We start from the raw sequence: 24605 nt of genomic DNA, 5'->3' as shown, positions 1-24605 counted from the left end.
GAACTTAGATAATGGAGTTTAAATCAATACTCATAGCATAAAAAACATCTATAGAAATTTAAAAGAAATATTGCAATCCCAAAAGGAAAATGTTCAAAAAATAGGAATAGAGAGTTAAGAAAACAAAACAAAACTACCTGATAAAATATTTTAGTCGAAGGCAATGTGTAATTTTCAAAATTCAAATTCAAAGGTAATTTTTTTTCTAACTTTCAAGTACTAAAACTCTTTTACATGTATTAAGTAGATCAACAGATGAGTATGAAATAAGCACTGACAGTGTAACTTGGTTCAAATTTTCATAAAACCAATTTAATTTAGATTGCACCACTGCACCCCCGCCGGGGCAAAAGAGCAAAACAACATCTCAAAAAAAAAAAAAAAAAAAAATTAATTTTAAGGATATGTTTCCATCCTATGATCTGATAATTCCTCTTCGAATAACTGTAACTTTAAAGAAAAAAAAAAACAAGGTCATGAATCAAGACAGGCTTTACTGCATAAAGATATTCAGAAGTAACATGATTTTTAAATAATAAAGAAAATAATAATAATCCAGATATAAAACAACAAGATAATTTTGAAAAGCATGTTTCATTCCTAAGACGAGATATTATAAAGTTATGTTAATAAAGAATTTATTTTTAAAATGGGGCAGGTTTGTTATGTTACATAGATAATGCTATAAGAGCAGTATGAATTCAATCACATTCAAATTATTAATTAACGAAAAAACATCAAATACACGTTATTTGGTGGAAGTATTACGGGAAATATTATGACTGATTCTTGGCATGAAAGATAACTTATCTCCAAGAAACAGTGATTACCTTCAAAACTATGCAATAAATTGAGATAAATATAATGAAACTAATTATTTCTAACTGGGGCAATTGACCTGGATGGAAAAGCTACTTGATACTGAGGCTTTACTGACGCCCAGTAACTTGAACCAACAATGATGCAAGAAAAGCATTTTGCACATCATCAGGATGAAACACAGAGCTATTGACGATTTTATTATAGAAGGAATTTGAATATACTGAAAGATGAAAAACACTGTCTTCAGTTAATTCTTTTTAAAAGTGAATATTACATGTAATAATCCATATAAATATATAAAGTTTGAATAGTTATCAAATTTTAGTTTAAAAAATTTTTTTTCACAGGGCATTCTAGCAAGGACTACTTTTTTTCCTGTCTGCTTTCAGGAATGGGAATATTACATTAAGGGCAAATAAGTGATCTGAAAATGAATTACCTGTAGCTGTAAAAGCATGAACAACGATAGACCTTCCTATTCTCCTGTCTACTTTCGTGTTTCATAATCATCTCCAAAACTGCTTCTTCATTTCTAGGAATAAAAAATGCCATGCATACTGGAAATAATAATTTACTATGATTTAAGCAAAACTTTTCAAGCTTCAGAAAGTAGTCACCAATAGACTAAGCCTACCCCTGCCAAAATGTTAGCCTAAAATAAAATTTAGAAGTTGAATGATTAAGCCTATGCAAGTTTTCTTTAAGAGATAATGTAACTATAACTACAAAAATCACAACACTGGAACCACTGCTAAAATTTCTAATACGTATAATATACAGTATAAATCTTTTTTGTTCTAGTAGGACTTAAGGAACACTTTAAAAATCACACTTAAAATAATACGATATGTCCCAATTTTCCAATAATTATTTTTCTGATTAGAGTACCTATGAATCAGATTCTCTTCCTTCCTTGCCATCAATTAGTAATTACTTTCTGCTCACAACTAACCAGGCTAGACAAGCATAAAATATTCCAACCAATTCTACTCTGGGAGTATCCTGTTCTTCTGAATAAGGGCCCTGGTGACTAGGAGTTGCCTGTTTACTTTTCTCATTTATTACTAAGAAATTAAATGATCCATTTGTGTTTCTTTCAGAAGGGGATTATGGGGGTAAAAAAAAAAAAAAAGAAAAGTAGTTCACTAGTTCAATTTACTCTCTGTATAATCAACATAATCAGTTTCTCAGGAATAAAATTATGGCAAATAATCTCTAGTACTTATAGAGTGAATTGTTGGTGTTTTTTTCTTCCTTTAAAAAAAAAAAAAAAAAAAAACCAGTCCAAAATTTTTACCCCAGGCCTTGAAGCAACATGTTTACATGTCTAGTTTAAGACATGGCGTCACAAAGCTGTCCTTCCACAAATTATGGTACGAGATTAATATAATCCTCTAAAAACAAAATAATACGAAAAAAAGGGAGGAGGGGGGGGCGTTTAAGCGCATTGTTTGCCTTATGGTAGAATGGTTACGCTAAAATGGTTTGACAGTATTTAAAATGAAATATTTTAAAATTAAAATCCCTGAGGACAGTGTGGTGCGGCCCCATGCCTGCAATTCACTAATTTGAGAGGCCAAAGACAGAGTGCTTTGAGGCAAGAGTTCCGACGATAAGTTCGGCGCTACATAGGAAAGCTCAGTCTCTACAAAATAAACAGCCAGGCACATGTTGAGGCTGCGGGGCTGTAGGTCCCATCCACTCAGGAGACTGAGGTAGGAGGATGGGCTTGGCCCGAAAGTAGGGAGGCTGCAGTGAGCCGTCATGATCTCACATCTTTGGGGCTAGCGAGCGAGACCTTGCTCTCTAATACTTATAATATATTCTTATATATAAATTAAATTTATATAATAATCCGTATATATAAACATATATTATTGTTTGAATTTTATACATTTATATAATTTTTATTTACTTATTATATTACATTTATGTTGCATATATAAACTACTATGACAATATAGAAACTAAGCTTAAAGCTATAGCTAATTATAAAAAGTACGTGATTGCTACCTATATAGAATTTGTAGGGCTATTTATACTATTTATATATTATATATTTTCTTTATATAGCAATATCATAACAAATATATAAATTGTACCGCATTACCTATAGTTTATATTACCTATATTTATATATATTGGCGTATATATACCTACTAAATTTATACATTTTATCAATATTATTAGACTATTTCTATATTGATATTTTATATTTTCTAGCTATATTTGTATATACTTTATATATATACACATACACACATAAATTAAACATTGAACTAAACAGTAACTAGCATTTTGTATCTTCTCTAAACACTATTAAGGAGACATTTTAGAAGACTGACTGATGAAATGACCAGGCTATACCTATCATTTCAGACTCTAGGGCATATGTTAATTTTGTCTATTTGGAAATGAGGGTTGTTACTGTTATGTTTGCTTGGTTTGGCGCAAAAGTGTTTTCAGCTTTTGCCATTACATTGAGTTACACTTCCTGTAAGGTAAATGTATAAGATACCACCCCACTGGATTTCCTTACTTTATTAGGCAAACCAGAAATCCAGAAAACCATTTTCCAAAGCACAAAAAAAAAAAAAATGTATCCTAAGGAGTAAATAAAAGTATCCAAAATTTGTACTCCAGAATTTATGTGCAAGGAGAACATTCCCAAACCCTAATACAGAAGCCATCTGCAGCCTTCTTTGAGCACTTCGAACAAGGCTAGTTATGTGGTTTCTAACCCTTCCAAAGACTAGACCAATCAAAGACAAAGGATGCTATAGGCAAGGATAGAGAATAAATAAAAATAGATGATTTCACGCCACCTGAACTCTTTAAAGAGTTTTTTTTTTACCTATTAATATAATGCCAAGAAAACGATGAGCTCGTATTAGGTGCTTCAATATTTTAGTTTTAAATAAAACCCGTTTTCCTCTTCAAAAACCATTCCTTCAAATTGCCCGAGGCCACAAGCTAGATAAAGAATAGAACTATACAAACAAAATCCTAACTCCCACACCAAATACAGAAGAGCAGGTCTTCCAAACAGAAGAAAACATCCCTGCCACCTATAGCACCTCACATTCCTCAAGCTGTTAAGACTTCTAACAAAAGTCATAAACCCCTCGCTGCACTCGATACTTTAAGGATAAGAGATGGGCGCGCGCGCGCGCGCGCACACACACACACACACACACACACACACACAAATTCTGTCAGAAGTCATTTCAATTGCAAATAAAAGATAAGCACAGAAGTCTTTCATATAAGTACAAAAACAAACCAAAATAAATGATCATCAATATTGTTTAAACGGTAATAACTCAGTGATTAGCAAAAAGATCTTCAACAGAGATGTACCTCCAAAACCACAGAAAAAACATTCTGGAAAACTTGTAACTCACATTTGCATTAGAACTTAAAAGAACAAATTACACTTGTGAGAAACTAGACTGTCATAAAGTCCATATAATCTGAGGTAAGGAAAGGCCACTGAAAAATAATCCTAATGATTTCTAAATTTAAAGCTGCAATTAAGGTAATCATGAATAGATTTTCAAGTACAGGAAATAAAATAATGAAAGATGAGATTCCCTGAAGAATATCTCTAGAAAGATACCAAGACAGAGATAAAAGTGAAAAGCAAAAGATGAGATATGAATAGAGTCATCTGTTCCCAAACGGAGTCAATCTACATTATTCAAAGATTCCATATGTGAGAGTTTGTCTACTGGCTAAACTTATTTGTAACCCAAAAATAAATACCCTAGGTGCTTTTGTGGTCATTTGAGGACATGCACAGAGTGGGAAAAAAAAATTTATTCTTTATTTATTTATTTATTTGAGATGGAGTCTTGCTCTGTCGCCTAGGCTACAGTGCAGCGGTACAATCTCGGTTCACTGCAAGCTCCACCTCCCAGTTCATGCCATTCTCCTGCTTCAGCCTCCTGAGTAGCTGGGACCACAGGCGCCCGCCCCCACGCCCAGCTAATTTTTTGTAGTTTTAGTAGAGATGCGGTTTCACCGTATTAGCCAGGATGGTCTCAATCTCCTGACCTCGTGACCCACCCGCCTCGGCCTCCCGAAGTGCTGGGATTACAAGCCTGAGCCACCACACCCGACCCCAAAGTGGAAAAAAATTCCAGTTGCCCAACATACACATTCTCAGCTACAGTCATACCAGTTACAGCATTGTACGATTCCTGTTTCAACTGTCATACTATAAACAAGTATCATTTTCATGGTCTTTTTAACACCATGTTTTCACAATTTTGCTTACTGTTGGTTATATCACTGTTTAAAATGGTCCCCAAGCATAGTATTAAGGTGCTGCCTAATATTTATAAGTGCAAAGGCTATGACATGCCTTACAAAAAAAACACTTGTGTTAGATAAGTTTCCTTCAGGCATGAGTTACAGCGCCGTTGGCCATGAGGTCAACGTTAATAAATCAGGAATATCTATTAAGGGGATTTCCACAGAAACACACATAAAGCAAAGTTATATACTGATGAGTGAGGAAAATAACTGAGGAGCGATGTCCTAGAAAAGTGAGAGGGGACGACGAGTAGGGCATTAAACTAGTTTGGTCCATTTTAAGACCATTAATACTCCCAAATCTTTATTAACTTCCACAAAATACAGAGCACATTTTCTGAATCAGAAGTCAAGACAAGTAGTTGGATCAAATTTTTTTTATCATTTGTTAAATTATTCCTATGAAAGGTAATATACAGGTATACAAAAGTAGTGTTTTTTAATCATCTTTTTAAAAATAATCTTTAAAAGTCACCATATTTTTAGGTCATGCTTCCCCTTTAGTTACTTAGGACGCTCTATTCTGAATCTCCTCCAGGATTTTCAGTATCTTCCTTAAAATGAACCTGTAAAAACTAGGCATGAAAGCCACTCTTAAATCACTTAAGAGATGTTAAACACACCTTAACTCAAGCTAATATATCATCCTGTTACTATCTGGACCTTTTATTTACTGATATTTTTTGTCCTTACTGAAGCAACAAGTCCTAGATCTGGTTTACCTATTCCTATGTCAGTATGTTATGAACAGTATGCATACTGTTTAATTACAAAACATGTAATTGTAATTTCCTAGTAAGTATAGACACAATCCTTTCTGAAGGATAAAAATAAATTTACATATTAATTTGTAAAAACCTTAATGAAACATTTAATCACATTAAGTATTTTCTGACTATGAAGGAAATAAATAACTCTTTTAAAGAAGGATTGAAGACTGTAGCCCCCATCGACAAAATTACTAAACTCCACCCTTATAAAATGTATCACATACCACACTGTCTTATACATATGATCATATCTCCAGTGTTTGATTCTTAAGAGTAGGAACCATTTCTCATATATTTTTATATCCTTCATAATCTATTCCTAGAAAAAACTAGGAGCTCGGCTGGTAAGAATCTGTTTGTTTTCCAAGTCCTAAGAAATGTGTTGCCAAAGAGGCACACGTCAAAGACCAGAGTTTCTAACAATGATTTTAAAGGCATGCTTACTAAAGCATGCTTACTATATGCTTACTAAATAGGCATATTAGGGCTAATATAACTGCACAAAAACAGTGAACTATCTCCTAGCTCTGGGTAAAGAACTGTGACATAAAAAGTAATCTTTCCAAACACATTCTAATTTGTTATGTCTATTGTCCCCATAATATCTTAGGCTTCAAAACAAGGGGAAAAAATATTTCAAGAACTGTGGCTATTAAATAGGCTATTAAACTATTTCCACAATGTTTTAAAAATGATTTTTCAAAAGGACTTATGGCAAAACTACACCACCATCACCATTTTCATAGGATACAATCCTTTTGATTCTGTTTTGTCCTGTAATTTTGCCCAGGCTGACGTTTTCCCTCACATGAACCTCTGTCAGGAGGACAGCTGCGCTGGCTGCAAATACCCAGTCTACAATATTCATCCAGGAGATTACTGGCAACTCAAAAACCACAAGCATGGCGTTAAGATTCTATTTAAACATACCTTGGGGCTAGAAAGTAGTATTTAGCCTGTAGTTCCACCAGTTTTTATATGACCAAGGTGAAATAAATATAAAAGGAAATTAATCAATAACTCTTTGCCTCAGAATATTTCCTAATCTTTTTGATACATTTAGAAGCCACTAGATCACAGTTTTAACAGATGCCTTTGTCTTAGATATCTTATTGAAAACACAAAAAATAAATTCTAATCTGGAAGCATAACCTTTCTTTGCTGAAATAAAACAAATCCAAAAGAGCAGGCAAAAATCAATTTCATTATCTTCACTTGTGATGACAATCTCTTCTCAATAGGCTTTCTCCAATATCTGACGGGTTTTTGTTTTGGTTTTTAAAGGGTAAAACTTTGAAGTAGGAGAAGTAATCACAGTTAAATACCTATAACCCACTGGATTGTAATAAGTTCTACAAAAGCAATAATCTCAAGTGTCAGATTTATCAGTCTAGCTGCAACCCCTATAAGTGTGCCCATCAACGCACTCTATGAAAATATTGTAGCAGCCACCTCAATGTTGCTTAATAATCCTTAATAATGTCCTTAATTGGACTTCATGACTAAAACACCAAAAGCAATGTCAACAAAAGCCAAAATTGACAAACAGGATCTCATTAAACTAAAGAGCTTCTGCACAGCAAAAGAAACTACCATCAGAGTGAACAGGCAACATACAGAATGGGAGAAAATGTTTGCAATCTACCCATCTGACGAAGGGCTAATATCCAGAATCCACAAAGAACTTAAATTTACAAGAAAAAAAACAACCCCATCAAAAAGTGAGCAAAGGATATGAACAGACACTTCTCAAAAAAAGACACTTATGCAGCCAACAGACACATGAAAAAATGCTCATTACTCGTCATCAGAGAAATGCAAATCAAAATCACAATGAGATACCATCTCACTCCAGTTAGAATGGCAATCATTAAAAAGTCAGGAAACAACAGATGCTAGAGAGGATGTGGAGAAACAGGAATGCTTTTACACTGCTGGTGGGAGTGTAAACTAATTCAACCATTGTGGAAGACAGCGTGGCAATTCCTCAAGGATCTAGAACTAGAAATAGCATTTGATCCAGCCATCCCATTATTGGGCATATACCCAAAGGATTATAAATCATGCTACTATAAAGACACATGCACATGTATGTTTACTGTGGCACTATCCACAATAGCAAAGACTAGGAACCAACCCAAATGTCCATCAAAGATAAACTAGATGAAGAAAATGTGGCACATATACACCATGGAATACTATGCAGCCACAAAAAAGGATGAGTCCATGTCCTTTGCAAGGACATGGATGAAGTTGGAAACCATCATTCTCTGCAAACTATCACAGGGACAGAAAATCAAACACCACATGTTCTCACTCATAGGTGGGAACTGAACAATGAGAACACTTGGACACAGGAAGGGGAACATCACATACCAGAGCCTGTCATAGGGTGGAGGACTGGGAGATGGACAGCATTAGGAGAAATATCTAATGTAAATGACGAGTTACTGGGTGCAGTAAACCAACATGGCACATGTATACCTACGTAACAAACCTGCACGTTGTGCACATGTACCCTAGAACTTAAAGTATAATAAAAAAAAAAAAAAATCCTTAATAATGTCCTCAATAATATCTGACAATTTATACCATCTATATACACTATTTCTGTCATTTGGTCAGTAATTACTGATTCAAGTTCCTATTTAAATAAAAAGGTGTCTCAAGTATATGTAGACCTTATCATATAAAATTAAATATATTTGGTATATGCACAAGAGGGTTTATGACATATGGAAAAAGTTTCACCTATGAAATACATCTTTAGGTTTTAGATCCTGTATGTCCACATTTGTGCCAGGATGCAAAAGGAAGAATTTGCTGGGAATAAAATACATGCCACAATATTATAAACAAGCTCTGTAAAATGAATAAAACAATGGAAAGTCAACCAAAGGACATAGACTTTAAAATCCAACCCAAACACCTTTCTTTAGTAATACTTTCATAAAAATTATTGGCCCTTGAAATCCAACATTGAACTGAATCATTATTTGCATAACAGGCAACTGATTCACATTTTAACTTGCTTTCTTCAGTATTATTTCAGGAAGACTTCTTTATTTTCCATTGAAAACCATATGTAGAGTCCAGGTATGAAAAATGCATTTTTATTTTTTGAAAGACAAATTTTATGAGGTTAGTGGAAAGTAAATGGTTTACAATCCTTTTCCAAACACCACTGGTTCTCATTTCTTTTCCATTGTCTGAAGTTTATCATTTGCCTCCTACCTTCAAGCTACTGACTCAAACTGTTTTATCTTATTTTAAGCATCTATATTCAATAAACTATCCTATAGCTGAGTGTCCTAAAAAGAAAGATTAAGAATATGTTCAGTTTATAAATAAAAAAGGAGTTAAAAAGAAAAAAAAAATCGCATCTGTTTATATCACATCTAACACGTTTACAAAAAATAATTTTTTAGTCACTGCCATTTGGAAAATGTGATGCCTCTCTCATAAAACGAACAACAGAACATCATTACGGACAGAGGAAAGTTTTATATTCTCCCACTACATCTTAACCTGCTTTTAACCACAAGCACTTCACCCAAATTTTAAGGGATCATTACTGCAAATCCTATGAAATGTCTATACAACTTTCACTATGCAAAGACTCAGCTTTTCCTTACAAATTATTATGATGCTCTTTCTAAATTGGCAATCTGAAAATAAAATCTGCCATTCAGTTTCAACAAATGTTTTGAAAATAACTAAATACACTTATTTTTCTCTTGGCCTCAATATTCCATTCTATGTGTATGATCACTAATTCTGATTTTTTTTTAATTTATAGTTTTCTAGTTCGATGTTGAAAATTACAAAAGACATCCAAAACTTTTGTACAGAAAAATGAGCTGCAAATAAGTAAATGGAAAAAAACACCACGTTTCGCACACAGAAAACAACAACCAAAGCTACAAACAGCTGATGTGGACATCAAAGTTGAAATGTTGTTCAAATACATTCCTCTAGATAATAATTTAAGGCTAAATGGCAATATGTCTAAGACTCATTCTTCCTGTATTCTCAGAGAGGTTGACAGTATACAAATATCAAATAAATTGTGATGCCCTGAAAGGCAAAGAAATTTAAAAGTTAAATTTCAGTATTAAATTAACAGAGTGCCCCTATATTACCAAGGATATATGATACAGGGGGATATTTTTGTTACCCAGCATAACGCCTACAGGATCTACCTAGGTGAATTCCTATCTTACCTTAACTCTGCTTATCTTTAGGTAACAGGATGCTTGAGGTCAAAAGTTCTCTATTGTGACCAAACCTGCTAAGACCGACGAGATTCAACATGGCAGCTCACTTGACCTCTGAAGAACTTCAGACTTCATTATAATCTAATTTCCATGCTAAATGACACTCCAACCAGTGCCAGGAGAGTTGACAATCACTATTGAAGTGGCGTCGTTGTCTGGAGTAAATACCGAAGGTTTGTTGTTTCACGCCAAGGGAATCAAGCATGTGGGTTTAAACAACAAGTGGGTTTAGAAGCAGAGATTTAACAGGCAAAAGAAAGAGAAAGGAGAATAGCTCTCTCTCTCCTGTGAGATTTCTGGCCCATGCTGAAGTACATGGGCTTTTATAGACTAGCTGGAGGAGGCAGGGTCTGATTTACATAGGACCCAAAGATTTTTTGGACCAGGTGTGACATTTACATAGCACAAGGAAGATGGCTACCCCACCCTAATCTTTTTATTATACAAATGGATTTTCTACTTGGCCAGCACCATGTTGTCTGCTCCTTACTGTACACACACATGGTTGGGAAGGGAAAGGGAAGATGAAGCCACCACGTTGAACATGCATAGTCTCGAGGCAGCCTTCTCCTATTGGCACAGCTGCCGGCATTCACCTGTGCAAGCTTCCAGCTTGCTTGTCTGTGTCTGCAGCTCAATTTTACAGGCTGCTCTTTGTTAGAAAAGAAAATGATTTGGGGCTGCTTTTCATTAAAAGGAAAACTTACTGAGGACTTCCATACCCTCCCTATCTGCCTAAATAATTTCTTTTTAACTCCTTTATCACTATGACAAGTACTGGAAGAAACCTAAAAGGACAAAAAGGTAGCGCTCTGGTTTCAAGAAATTCTCTGCCCATTCGCAGAACAGACATGAATATTCTTCTCCTTACTTTTAAGGCCCAACCTCTTCATTAAAGATGTCCTATACCTGTGACTTTCTGGCTCTAATGAGCTGAGAAGTTGATTTGTGAGCCAACCTCCTACTTCTCAATTCTACTCCATCAAATAAAACCTTCACCGCTTGTTGTTCACCTTCAGTTTTGTGTACTGGCTTTATGGCACCCAAAAGAGAAACCCATTTTGGGGGAACCTGCTTTGTCAGTAACACTTTGAACTCTGTTTATAATAAAGCCAGTTTCATTTATCATTGCTTGTTTCTTTTTTAAAAATTAGCTGTGGAATTTTCTATACATAGAATGGAGATTTAAAGTTGTCTCAGAAAATAGCTTTAAAAATCACTCAAACATTAAATCTGCTATAAGTCCACGAAAGATGTATAATAAAAAATATCCCAAATGGTCCAAAAAATGTAGTCTTGCTCAAAAACTAACCCTACTTTGAGCCGCAGCAATGTCTCACAATTGTAGTGGAACAAATGTGGACGTGTGTCTTACTTCTAAGCAGAATCTCAGCGTCATGTATATAATGGCACAGAGAACAAATGAGGGGTTCACTGGAGGGAAAAATACAGATTGCCACAAACATCTCTTAGACAAAAAAAATTTTTTTGGAAGCAAAGCATATGGCCAGGCATATATGCATCAACTATAAAGGAATAAAGAGTGTTCCTTTTGCTGATCAGGTTTTTTTTTGCAAAGAATATGCTTGCTATCAAATATCTTGCAGAATGTAAAATGCTTTATTTCCTATAGTTCCTCTTACTGTGGCATATTGTTTAAACACAATTTGATTAGGTCTATACATTTTTTAAAATGTAAACTTAAACACAACTGAAATAAAATAGTATTTCCTAAATAGAAGTCAAAATCATTAAGCCCTCCCCACTCCCTTGCCCTACCTCTATCATTAAGTAACTTCACCTCCCATTATACTTCCCCCTCATTTATTCTGCTTCCGCAACACTAGTTTAACAGATTACTAATCCAGTGCATTTTCATTGGCTGTTTCTTATGCCTAAAATCTCCTCTCCTTGCCATCTTTAACTCTTCGCTTTAAAGACATGTTTTAAATGAAATCCTGATCACTTCATTAAAAATTATAACCCACCCCTCCTCTACTCCAGTACTGACAATGTATCCTTTACCTTGTTATAGTTTTCATCACTTACTCACTTTCTACTTTATAATTTATTTATTTTTATGTTTATTAAACACTGTCTTTCTTATCCACTAAAATGTAAACTCCATAAACAGTGATTTTTGTTGTTTTTCCACTAATGTATCACAATCACCCAAAATAGAACTTGGAACACAAAAGGCATCTTTTAAATTTTTGTTGGATGAACAAATATATGAATAAACCTGTTTCTTAACCATTTCAGGAGAAAAGTACATTCAGACCTCCAAGTAGAGCAACTTTTCTTACATAAAAAAAAATCACTTATGATATCTATTAATTTTAGTTAATAACCAAACACTGTCATTGCTTTTCTTTTCTATTTGTATATATTCAATTACTTTTGTTACTCCCAATTTATCTAATATCTTTCTTCAAACAATAAAAACATTTCAGAGCTGCTGTCTCATAACGAAAGCAACTGGATGCAATTGTTTTTCTTAGCAACACAGAACACTACAAAAATTCATTCTCCTATTACATTATGACAAATGGTACATTCTGCCTCTGCTTTAGGGCTTTTGAATACTTCCTTATTATGCTTCCAAATGACATTCATTCATAAAACTATGTGTTACACATTTAATATTCAATATTTTCTGTGCTAAATACTGAGAACATCATATCAAAAGAAAGACATCATTTCAAACTTTATGGTTCTTACAGTCTAGATGGGATGGAAAGTAAGATACTAAAATAAAATAAAATAACATGAGCAAACATTTATAACAGTGTTGTGTGCCAGGCATTGTTCTTAAACACTTCAGAACATGAACTAACTTAATCTTCATAATAACTCAAAAAGGAAGTATTATTATGATTATTATTATTATTACTACTACTTTACAAGTAAGGAAAATGAAACCTTGTAAGGTATTTTCAAAGGTTGGCGTTAATCCTAAGGAAAAGAGAAAAACCACTGAAGAGTTTTAAGCTAGAGAATAAAACGATCAGATTTGAAGAACTATTCTGGCTTCAGCATGGATACTGGATTCGAGAAAAGTAAAATTACAGTAATCTGAGTGAAAGGTGATTGCTCCCTAGAATAGGGCAGTGGCATTGCTGAGGTAAAGAATGTTAACGATTTGAGAGAGACTGAGGAAGAGAAGATTTAATGCACGTGAAGGTTATTTGTCCACTTCTTGACAGTCCCCTACCCCACTTTGCTGTTATTAATTTGCTATAGAGTGCAAGAAACAATCACTATTTTTGTGAACCATACTTTTTTTTTTTTAAGTTTCACAAGGAAAGTTTACAAATTAGGGTCTGAAGAATTTCACAAATCTCAAAGCCAAGCCATTACAGATTCTTTCCTCTTTCTAACCCCCAAGTTACAACATTTTCTAAATTTTCTGTCTAAATATCCTTCAAACATCTCTCCCTCTTCTCCATCTTTATTTGTATTTCTCCACTTTATTAAGGTCTCTTTCATATTTCTCTTGGACTAATGCAGCTGACTCTAAAAAGGTCTAACTCCATCTCATCTCCCTCCAACTCATCCATATCAACCGCAAGAAATATCTTGCCAAAATGTAAGTATGTTTAGTGTTACTCAACTGCTAAAAACATTTTGACAGCTTCTAATAACCTTTTCAGATTCAGCTACAAAAATGTCTTCCCCTCACATCCTGTGCTGACATACCAATATCCCTCACTACTGAAACTCTAGTACTAGCAGGTTTTCACACAGGTCATGTTATTTCACAAGTGCAGGGCTTTGCATATGCCACTCCCTCTATAAGAAGCTACCTTCCCCACCTGACAATTTGGCAAAGACCTACTTATATTCTGAGTCTAAACTCTAATGACTTCCCCCTCCTTTGTGATCTTCCTTATTTGGAAACTATCTCCATTAGAAACCTTATAAGACTGTATGGTAACTGCTTACATTCATTCACTCATTCATTATTAACTCAATGAATGTACATGTTTGTGTTTTCATTGCCTGACATAGTTTCTGGGAAAGTACAAATATCCTAGTTTGTTACAGTGAATTCAGGCACAAAACTGAGAGCAATTTTAGGCACTCAAAAGACTTTTAGCCCTCCAGACTGAAAAGATTACAAGAAATCTGATGTCTAAATAAGGAGTATATCATTACATGTAAAGCAAATAAAATCTTTAAAATTTTAGGAACAAGTTAACAAATGTCAACAGCTCTAAGAATAAAGTCATAAAACTCAATTTAAAGATATTTAAAGGGTCTGAAACAAATGGAGAAACATTTTTTTTTCTTAAGAGATGGGGTCTCGTTCTGTCACCCAGCCTGTAGTGCAGTGGTGCAGTCAAATCACAGCAACCTCCAACTTCTGACCACAAGCGATCTACTCACCTCAGCCTCCCAAAGTGTTGTGACTATGGGTGTAAGCCACCATGCCCTGCCACAAGAAACATATCTTATAATTAAATAGAAGGATTAAAAATAGAGATTAGTGTCCATTTTGCATCTATACATCTAAGAATTTAACAAAATTTCTATAAAAATCGCAACAGGGTTTAAAGCCTTGATTAAATGATTATTAAATTCAACTGTTAAGAGTAACAGGCAAGAATAGTTAAGAAAAGAAAGCATAGCCCTATCAAATCTCTAAATGTACAATAAAACAGTAATGTAGGTGGTACTACCACAGAAATACACAGACACGTATCAACAGAAATGGAAATCAAATCCAGAATATATCTAAGTACATACAGAAATTTAGTATATGGCAAAGGTGCATTCCAAATAAGGGACAAGAGAGACTGTTTTACAAATATTGTCACGGTAACAAGCTAACTGTGTGGGGAAAGGAGTAATTAGACTCTATTTCACTCTATCAATAGAAAGTCCAGATAGATCAAAAGTTAAATGTAAAATGAAACTACAAAACGACTGGAATTAAACATAGACAAATATTTTCTAACCCAAAACTCATATATAAGAGACTACCCTTACACTATTATATACTAAAATATATAGTATAGTATATACCATTATATACTAAAAAATTTACTATCAAAAAGCTATCAACATAAAAAAACAAAATTTACTAGAGTTGATTTTTTAAATTAACTGTAGAAAAGCTATCAACATAAAAAAACAAAAAAAATTATCATATATTCCAGAATATATGACAAAAATGTAAATAATCCTAATACATAAAGTTTCTTATAAATCACTTAAGATAAACAGAATTTTTTTAAATTAAAATAAAGAGATATAGGAAATGTAGGAGAAAATGATCAACAGCCATGTGAAAAAAATCTAACATACTAATAAGGATATAAAATTAAAATATAAAAACATATATTTTACTTCTCTAACTGGCATATTAAAAGTCTGGCAATACCCAGTAGGCAAGGATATGGTAAAACAGGCATTCTCATGTATTTCTTGGTGAAAGTATAATATGCACAATATTCTGGAAGACAAGTTAATAGTATCTGTCTAAAAGTTATCCATAAAGTATAAAATTATAGGCATCTTAGTTTCTAAGTTATGGATTTCTATATTTGAAATTTTTACTAGACTATGTTATCAGAAAATTATGTGTTTTAAGAAAACCTCAAAAAATTTGTATGACAGAGAAAAAATAAGCACAGAAGGTATAATAGACACACAGAAAATATATACATACCAAAAAGAAATGGAAACTTATGACTTGAGAATAAGAAACTACAAAAAAATGGGAGAAACTTCAAAACCAAGTGGGGAAAAGTCCAAAATGATAGAGAAGAAAAGTTTCAGGGAATTAAAAGCAAAAGAAGAGGCCAAGGATTTTTTACAAGTGTGAGGTCATTGGTAACATCTCAAAGCAGAGAAGGACTGGAGCTGTTTCCACATCCACAAATTCCTATGCAGTAAAGAGCAGGTTAATGTTTGCCATGAAGGGTGCTTTTCTTCAGATTCTGCAAATTTCATGCTGCTCTGTGATTTCACACGCTGCTTTAACTTGTGAGACTCCCTAGCAACTATCCTGTAATTTTAGATGCAGATGGAGTAGGTAACATAATTACATCTATTTTTCATAATTAGAATGCTTTCTATACTGTATCTGTAGCTAAAAGTAAATTCAGTATTTTCCTAGAAAACATTATTTAAGAGGGGAGAAGTCATTTCTTAGCTTTAAAGAAAATAAACATTTCTAATGCTTGTATCCCAAAAACTTCCTCCATATATTTATAAATTAAAGCTATAGTGTATTACATCACTATAATGTATTACATCACTACATGTATATCACTATAGTTATATACATATCACTATACACTACACATATATCACTATATGTATAGTGATATATGTATAGTGATGTAATATATGATATACATAATGATATAATACACTATACCTTTAAATATAAAACAGCTATACTCTATGTCTTAGACTGCTCAGGTTAATATAACAAAATAACATAGACTAGGTAGCTTAAATGACAAAAAATTATTTTTTCACAATTTGGGAGGCTAGAAGTCCAAGATCAAGGTGCCAGCATGATCATTTTCTGGTGAGGGCTTTTTTCCTGGCTTGTAAAACAGCTACCTTCTCACTGTGTCCCCACATGGCAAAGACATAGAGAACAAGTTTTCTGATGTCTATTATTATTATTATAAGTGTACTAATTCCATTATGAGGACCCCATCCTAACGACTTCATCTAAACCTAATTTACTCCCAAAGGCCCCATCTCCAGATACCATCAAAATGGGATGAGAGCATCAGTGTATGAATTTTAGGGGGAAACCACTCAATCTATGGCAGTCTACAAACCACACATTTCAGTCAACCAATCAACATTTTTTTTGTGTGCAAGGCACTATTCTAGGAGTTGATAATATCATGGTTAAATAAGACAATTCATCCCATAGGAACTTACATTCTGGGAGGAAAGAGAAAGAGCCAAACAACAACTATACAAACAAGTATGATTCAGGTAAGTTTTGAGGAAAATAAAAGAAGAATGGGATATGGGGAAGAAGAACTACTTTATCCAGAAGGGTCAGAAAAAGCCTGTCTCAGCAAGTGGCTTTGAAATAGAAAGCTAAATAATAAAGATGAAGCAGCAATGAACAAACTAAACCAAGTAAAAAAATGCTCAAATAGCATTTACTATACGTAAGCATTCTTCCATTCAGGACACCATTCTCTGCATTGTTAAACAGCTTTACATGGTAGATTTCTTACCTATTCCTTTCAAAACCACAATGCCCTTCTTCCCTCAAACAGAATATGTAAACACACACGGCCTTCTCAAAAGTAAACATTCAAAGAGAAAAGGAGAGTACAGCTCTTCAACTCTTACCAACATAGAGCAATATCGCTTAAATCACTTATACCTGAGAAAAGTCCAAAGTTCAAAATTCAGCAAATGAATATAAAGAAAACAAAGGCCCTGGGAGCCACCTAACCCTTACCAAAATTTTCTCAAATTTCCAAACTCTGAACATGTCTTCTCCTCAACATGCTTTTCTGACCACTGTGATCAAATGTATCTTTTCTCCTTTATTTTATATGTAACTGTCTGGTTGAGATACTCTATGACTTACTTACCTGCCAAATAAAGTGTATTGATTTTGTAAGAATTTGCTTCAAACCAGTCTTCATTTACTGCTGAGGTCTGTGGCTTTGTTCTAGAATGGCTGAGGTCAAAGTCTGCCCTCAGATAAGTAGGGAAATACAGTAAATACATCCCTTGAGATTGTAAACTAGAATATTCAAAAATAACGGGTTTGTTTCACCACTGCATGAGGATGAGGCTTAGCCACATTGTAAGTCCATGTTTTCCTACTTTGTGGCATTGCCATTAAGCACAAAAAAAAAAACAAAACAAACAAAAAAAAAACTCACTAAGCACTTCTCAAAAACATTTACTGAGTACAAAAACAAAGTCTGTGTGCACTCTGGGAATGTTCCTTGGGTGATTTACTATCTAGTAAAGAAGAGAAAATATATCCCTCTGAAGTGATAAATGTACTTATAAACAACCTAATAGTATATGGAGTAACCATAAATAAATGTTAAAACCATATTCTAACAAATTACATGTTCCTGAAAAGACCATGCTAAAGGGTTCTTAAATTTATAAGAGATGAAATAATGTCATAGAAAAAGTATCATAATTACAATAGTATAGCATTTCTGAAATGTATTCATATAAACCTTGGTATTAGCATAGATCAAAAGAGGTCATATACTGTCTAACTTTGCAAGAAAATACGAAGATTCAGCATCCAGCCTTGAATCTCTCACAATAATAAATGAGTAAAAATTGTAAGGCCAGGTGAAGATAGTCAGCCCTCTGCATCTATAGGTACAGAATCCAGGGATTTAACCAACTGGGGGGAAAAAAGTATTCAGAAGAAATAAATTGCAACTGTGCTGAACATATATAGACTTCTTCTCTTATTATTATATTGTATTATTATAATACAATTTACACAGCATTCACATTGTATTAGGTATTATAACTAACCTAGAGATTATTTAAAGTGTACAGGAGGATGTGCACAGGTTATATGCAAATACTATGCCATTTTATATCATGGACTCGAGCATTTATGGATTTTGGTATCTAAGGGAGGTCCTGGAGCCAAGCCTTCACAGATACCGAGGGACAACTGTATTTAGAATAAATGTTTAACTTTGCACAATAGCAGTACCATAGCCAACGAGGTTTATCCAAGGCGGAATTATTGCTGATAGAATAGATGTTTGCTTAAGAGACTTTATACAGAATCTTGAGAATGTAAGCAACTAAATTTAAGGTGGAAACTTCTAATCCATTTTTTGGCATTAATACTTTTTTTCTGCTGCAAATCTGTTTAATGATTTGCTAATTTGCTTAAATCATGGAACTATTTTTACATTTATAAGCATAATTTTTTTATTTTCTATGTGCTAAAATATTTGAAGTTTATTTGCTTAAATTCACCAAAACAGTTTACTTGATTTTCTTCTAAAACATTTTAAATTACCAAACTGTTTACAAATTCTAAATATCTTAAAAAACATTTGGAACAGAAAAATTCATTTTACTTATCGAGTCAAGTCTAAGATGCATATTCCATCACACCTTAAGATTTCTGAATTAGGTGGTCTTAAAATCTAATTTAGTCTTTTCTGTCCCCTCAAAACCTATCAGTAAATTGACGGCATTCCTTAAACATCTATGTCATCTTGGACTTGAGGAAGTACTAGTATCTACCTTAAATGTCTACTACTGTGGACGATGACTAATGTAGCAAGGAGGAAAAAAAACATTCTCACTGGCATCAATTAGTTTGTGGGATTTTGAAAATGATATTCTCCCAATGACTTCAAAACTGTTTCATTCAGTTCCAATAAATAAAATGACAATTTGATTTTCTCAATTATTAGAACAGGGATAAGAAAATGACATAAGCCCCTTAAAATAAAAGCCAGCACAGAATTTCAAAAAACTGTACCTATATTAATTCTCATAACTGTCTCTAATTCTTGGCATTTTTTGAGACTAAAATGTCAGTTAATTTTCTCATTGCTACTGTTATTCAGTAACAAATAATTGAAAAAGAAATTTTTTTGGAGACAGTTTGGCTCTGTCACCGAGGTTAGAGTGCAGTGATACAATCAGCTCACTGCAACCTCAAACTCCTGGGCTCAAGCAATCCTTTTGTCTCAGTCTCCCAAATAGCTAGGACAACAGGTGCACACACCATGCCCAGCAGCTAATTTTGTTTTGCTTTGTTTTGTTTTTTTGAGGAACAGGGTCTCACTAAGTTGCCCAGGCTGGTCTCAACTACCTGCATTCAAGCAATCCTCCTGCCAAGCCTCCCAAAGTGTTGGGACTACAGGTGTGAATGACTGCACTAATATTCAGATTACTAAGTTGTATATTTTCTCCCCATGGTTAGAAAAGTAATAAAGAAATTGTTTTGTTTCTATTAAAACTGCATATTTAGGTGATAAAATTAATAAAATTTGTATACTCTTCTCATTGTTAAATGGTATCAAATAAGCTAGTTTTTTTAATTAAAAAAGTAAAGCTATTTTCATTTTTAAAAATAAATTTTTATTTTTGTGAAATGGCCCTTATTTTATTTAAGTTGCTAACTGCTAATCAGAGAATAAAGACAGTGAATGAGGATAAACAGTATAAAAGTGAAACGTTTATTCTATAAATCAACACTTTGGTGAGGAAAGAAATGACTTAAGGTGCTTATTAGGAACATCAATCATGGTGTTGGTAATCAGTATCTGTAGATACTGATTAAAAAAAGGTACAAATACAAGTTATATGTTTCAGTGCACAGAATCAAATAAGTAGTAACCCTACAGATATGCTTGTAATCACCGCACTCACCCTACACACAGACATACAACTAGTTCATCATCTGCTCTTAAAAAAAAAAAAAAAACACGAAGCTTGTCAAATTTAGTGGCTCTTAGGCAAATGTATGATCAATTTTCTATAAAACTCAAGGTGAAAATAAACAATAAAAAACTACTTGAAAAAATCATTATTCTCCAAACATTTTTTTCATTTCAACAATTCTTACAGACACCCATAAGTGCTTAATAATAGTACAAAAAAATAAATAAAATGTTCCAAGTTTTATTTAAGTTTTTTTATTGCTATGAGATTGAGAACGCCAAGTCCCAGCAATCTACTACTAATTCCGTAAAAAATATGTATTCTCAGGGAAAGTATGTGTTTAACCCTTCTCACCACACATAATTCCCTTTAATAGCAATCAGCAGCAAAAAGTATCTAAGAATATGGTATTAACAAAGGTATAATTTTAGATGTCTCAAAATCCCTCACAGAACCCATTTTTAAAAAAATAGAAGCACAAACTGAGATATTTCTATCACAAATCTATATCTCACAATATCCCTTATGAATGCCAAAATATGAACAGGTGAGACAAACCATCAATAGTCCCAAGATGTGTATGGCATCCGAATCTGTGCAGGAAAAAAGATAAAAGTAATAGGACATCAGACAGACATTAAAACTCTGAAATGGCTAACAGAAACTCACTGGAGAGGTCAGCATGCCAAGATAAAACAGTAGGCTCACAGACAACGACATTAAAAAACTCTGAAAGGCTTAACAGGAAAACTCACTGGAAGAAGGTCAGCATGCCAACGATAAGAACGTAGCTTGACAAACTGAGAGAAGTCTACACAATTTCAGGTAAGTACAAGTGGTCTTCAATAAGGAGTCAATGGGCCAAAAAAACTCTAAATACTTTCAAGATAAAGCCCCACACTGAGGATACATTGATGGGAAAATCCAAATTGATCAAACCAGAGACAATAGAGAGAGAAGAAAAAGAGGATCAAGATAAAAGTGGAAGAAGTAAATGAAGTCAGAAAATTATAAAATGTTTTCACCATATTTTTTAATCAGACAAAAACACAGGATTTTAAAATGAGAGAAAACACTATCTTAAATGACTCATTTAAAAAGTTTAAGAGAACTAATTTCACATAAAAACAACAGAAGAGCATTAGTTGAATCCCATACAATGCTATTATATGAAAAAAGAAGGAACAGAATGACAGCCCTACAGAAAATAAAAGCATAGCCAAAAAAAAAAAAATATGGTGTGAGTTGGCTGAAAGTAAAATAAATAAATAAAATAAAAGAAAATTAAAACTCAACACAAAGTGAGCTAAAAGATACTCAGAAAATGATAAAATAGATTTAAAACATAAACTAAAGTTAGAACTCAGAAATGATGAGAGATTTTAGAAAAGAATTATGACAAAATAAATCATTTCAGAAATGATTATGTAAACTAAAGAATAAAAGGGGGAGCAAATCTTAGATCAAAAAAAACGAAGCAATAAAAAGGAGTCAAGTAAAGACAAATGTAGAAGGCAAAGACTATCTAACATACAAATAACAGGAGTCACCATAAGGAAGACAGTCAGAGAATAAAACAAACATTAAATTTATAATGTAATAACTTCTTAAAACTGTAAAGAAAGAAATTTAAACTACATATATTAGAAAGACTATTGTAAACCTAGAGGAATCAACCAAAAATAACCAAAACCAGGATATAACAAGAAACTGGAAAAAGAATTAGATTGGTATTAGACTTTGACAGCAATGTTTTATGATACAAGAAAATCATGTATTTCAGATGTTCATAGAATAAAGAATTTCTATATGAGTCACTGTGAAAAGGCCTCCAAGAAATAATCTTAACTAAATAATATTTAGTACATTATTATCTAAATAAGACAGAAAAAAGGAGATATATGTGTATTTCTGATTGGCTTTGGTTTGCATTATAAAATACTCTACAAGGATACAAAAAAAAAAAAAAAAAACCAGGAATTATCTGTTGAGGGGAAAAAAGAACTAAGTGGATATAGCAGAGGATGAGGTGTAGACTTTTCACTATATGCCCTTATTTACTATATGCAGTTTTTGACGTTTGAATCACTTGAATACATTAACTGGCATGAGCCAGTAACTTAGCATTTTTTGAAACTTTCCTGGAAATTATAATGTGAGCCTGGATTGAAGATTATTGTTCTAAAATTTAAGGAAGTCAAATGAGTGAAGCAAAACAGATGAAATGCAGAAATTCATGAAAACTACTGTATAAAGCAAAATTTTCAAGTTTACTACTTGGACCTGAAAGTCTTATTTTTAAGAATATGCAAGGCCAGGTGCGGTGGCTCAAACCTGTAATCTCAGTATTTTGGAAGGCCAAGGTGGGCAGATCACCTGAGGTCAGGAGTTCAAAACAGCCTGGTGAACACGGTGAGACCCCGTCTCTACTAAAGATACAAAAATTAGCAGGGTGTGGTAGTGCATGCCTGTAATTCCAGCTACTTGGGAGGCTGAAGCACAAGAATCGCTTGAACCCAGGAGGTGGAGGTTGCCGTAAGCCAAGATCTTGCCACTGACTCCAACCTAGGCAACAAGAGCGAAACTCCTTCTCAAAAAAAAAAAAAAGAATATATAACTGACACATTAAGTAAAATATCCTTAACATGTTCTTTTTATATAAATAATTCTACCTGTTTGTTTTGGATAAACTTTTCTAGACTACACAGACATGTCTTAACGAATGTAAATGCTTATTATGGCAATGTTTATTATTCTAATACAGCTTGACAAAGAGGTCTTCCAAATTTTATGGACTGAATAATTCAATCATTCAATTCGCTTTGAAATAAGAAAGAAAATACTTGACCATATCTCCAAACGATTCATCTCTCACAGTGACTCTCCTTTTATAAGGCCTGTGAAGAGGATAGGATTCCTAGTAACAGAAATACATACATTTCCCAACATCAAATCTAATATAAAATATACTACTAAAAGAAATGCATGTAAAACCAACTAAAACATAAAATCCTTATTCTTCTTTCATTTTTTACAAACATTCCATTTATTAATTACTCTTTCTCTTGTCAGACTAAAATTCTGACAAAAATACATCTTCAGAGTGTTTAGTCATGCCAAAAAATATGTGAATAAACAGAATGTCTTCAAGTGATGCTTAATGTATACTAACATTTCCTCCAGCATTTTCCAGTCCTACATAAGACCACACACTATATTTTGGGTTACGTAGGCATAACTGCTAAATTCTCTACATACCAGATCATCAAGCTAACTATTCTGGGTAGATCAAGCAACTGATCTAATCTACCCCTTAACCAAATTTATAAAGCACAATTATTATAGTAGCCTCTTGCCAAGCGCCCAATGTTCAACATCTGATTAGTACTTATTTTTAAAGAGTACATGAAAAAATTGAGATTAATATCTACTGGTACCTAAGTAATACAATCTGTGAAATTAGCAACAGAATGTAAGTAGTAGTCTGGGGCTGTATAAATCCATTTATTAGGTAAATGTAAGGTCCTCTGAAACATTTTATTTTCATAAAACAGTACTTTTTTTTTAAATTAAATTCTCAAGCTGAATAATCAAGCTGCTATAGCCAGGAGGCACTGCAATAGAAAATGGAATGTGAAAGAATAGGTCCAGTCTTTAAAAAGCTTACAAAAAAAATTCCCAGAGTTAGCCATGGATACCAACACTGACGACTAACAAAGATAATAATTTTATAACCAGCTGTGTCTGGTTACTGAATTTTTAGAAATGTAGCAGCATGAGGACATGTGGTATCTGATGAGCTGGCAAGTTTCCTAAGTGCTTGTCACAGGTGTTGACCCACTTGTTACAGAAGTCAAAGAAAGGATACAAAAGGGATTGGAATCCATGCTGTACTAAAATGAGGAGTTCTCTATTCAAGTTTTGTGAAAGTCCTTTAAATAGTTATTTCTGATAAATGCAGCATGACTCACTTTTCTTCCTCTGGTTAGGCTACACACCCTGGACAGAACAGGAAAAGGGGACATAGCAC

General features: G+C 33.4%; 1 protein-coding gene across 1 annotated transcript in view; it reads right to left on the bottom strand.

The window, feature by feature from the left end:
- Positions 1-1294: 1294 nt before the first annotated feature.
- Positions 1295-24605, bottom strand: part of LOC108531979 (coiled-coil domain-containing protein 91-like) — a 143203-nt gene continuing 119892 nt past the window's right edge. The window contains exon 7 of the mRNA XM_017875661.1: positions 1295-1354. The gene's annotated coding sequence lies outside the window, so the exon portion shown is untranslated. The remainder of the gene's footprint in view (positions 1355-24605) is intronic.

Source organism: Rhinopithecus bieti, unplaced genomic scaffold, assembly GCF_001698545.2.
Source record: "Rhinopithecus bieti isolate Rb0 unplaced genomic scaffold, ASM169854v2 scaffold_7884, whole genome shotgun sequence".
NCBI classification, from domain to species: Eukaryota; Metazoa; Chordata; class Mammalia; order Primates; family Cercopithecidae; genus Rhinopithecus; species Rhinopithecus bieti.
The sequence above is the reverse complement of the archived record's forward strand: the minus strand, read 5'-3'. Positions and strand labels throughout refer to the sequence as shown.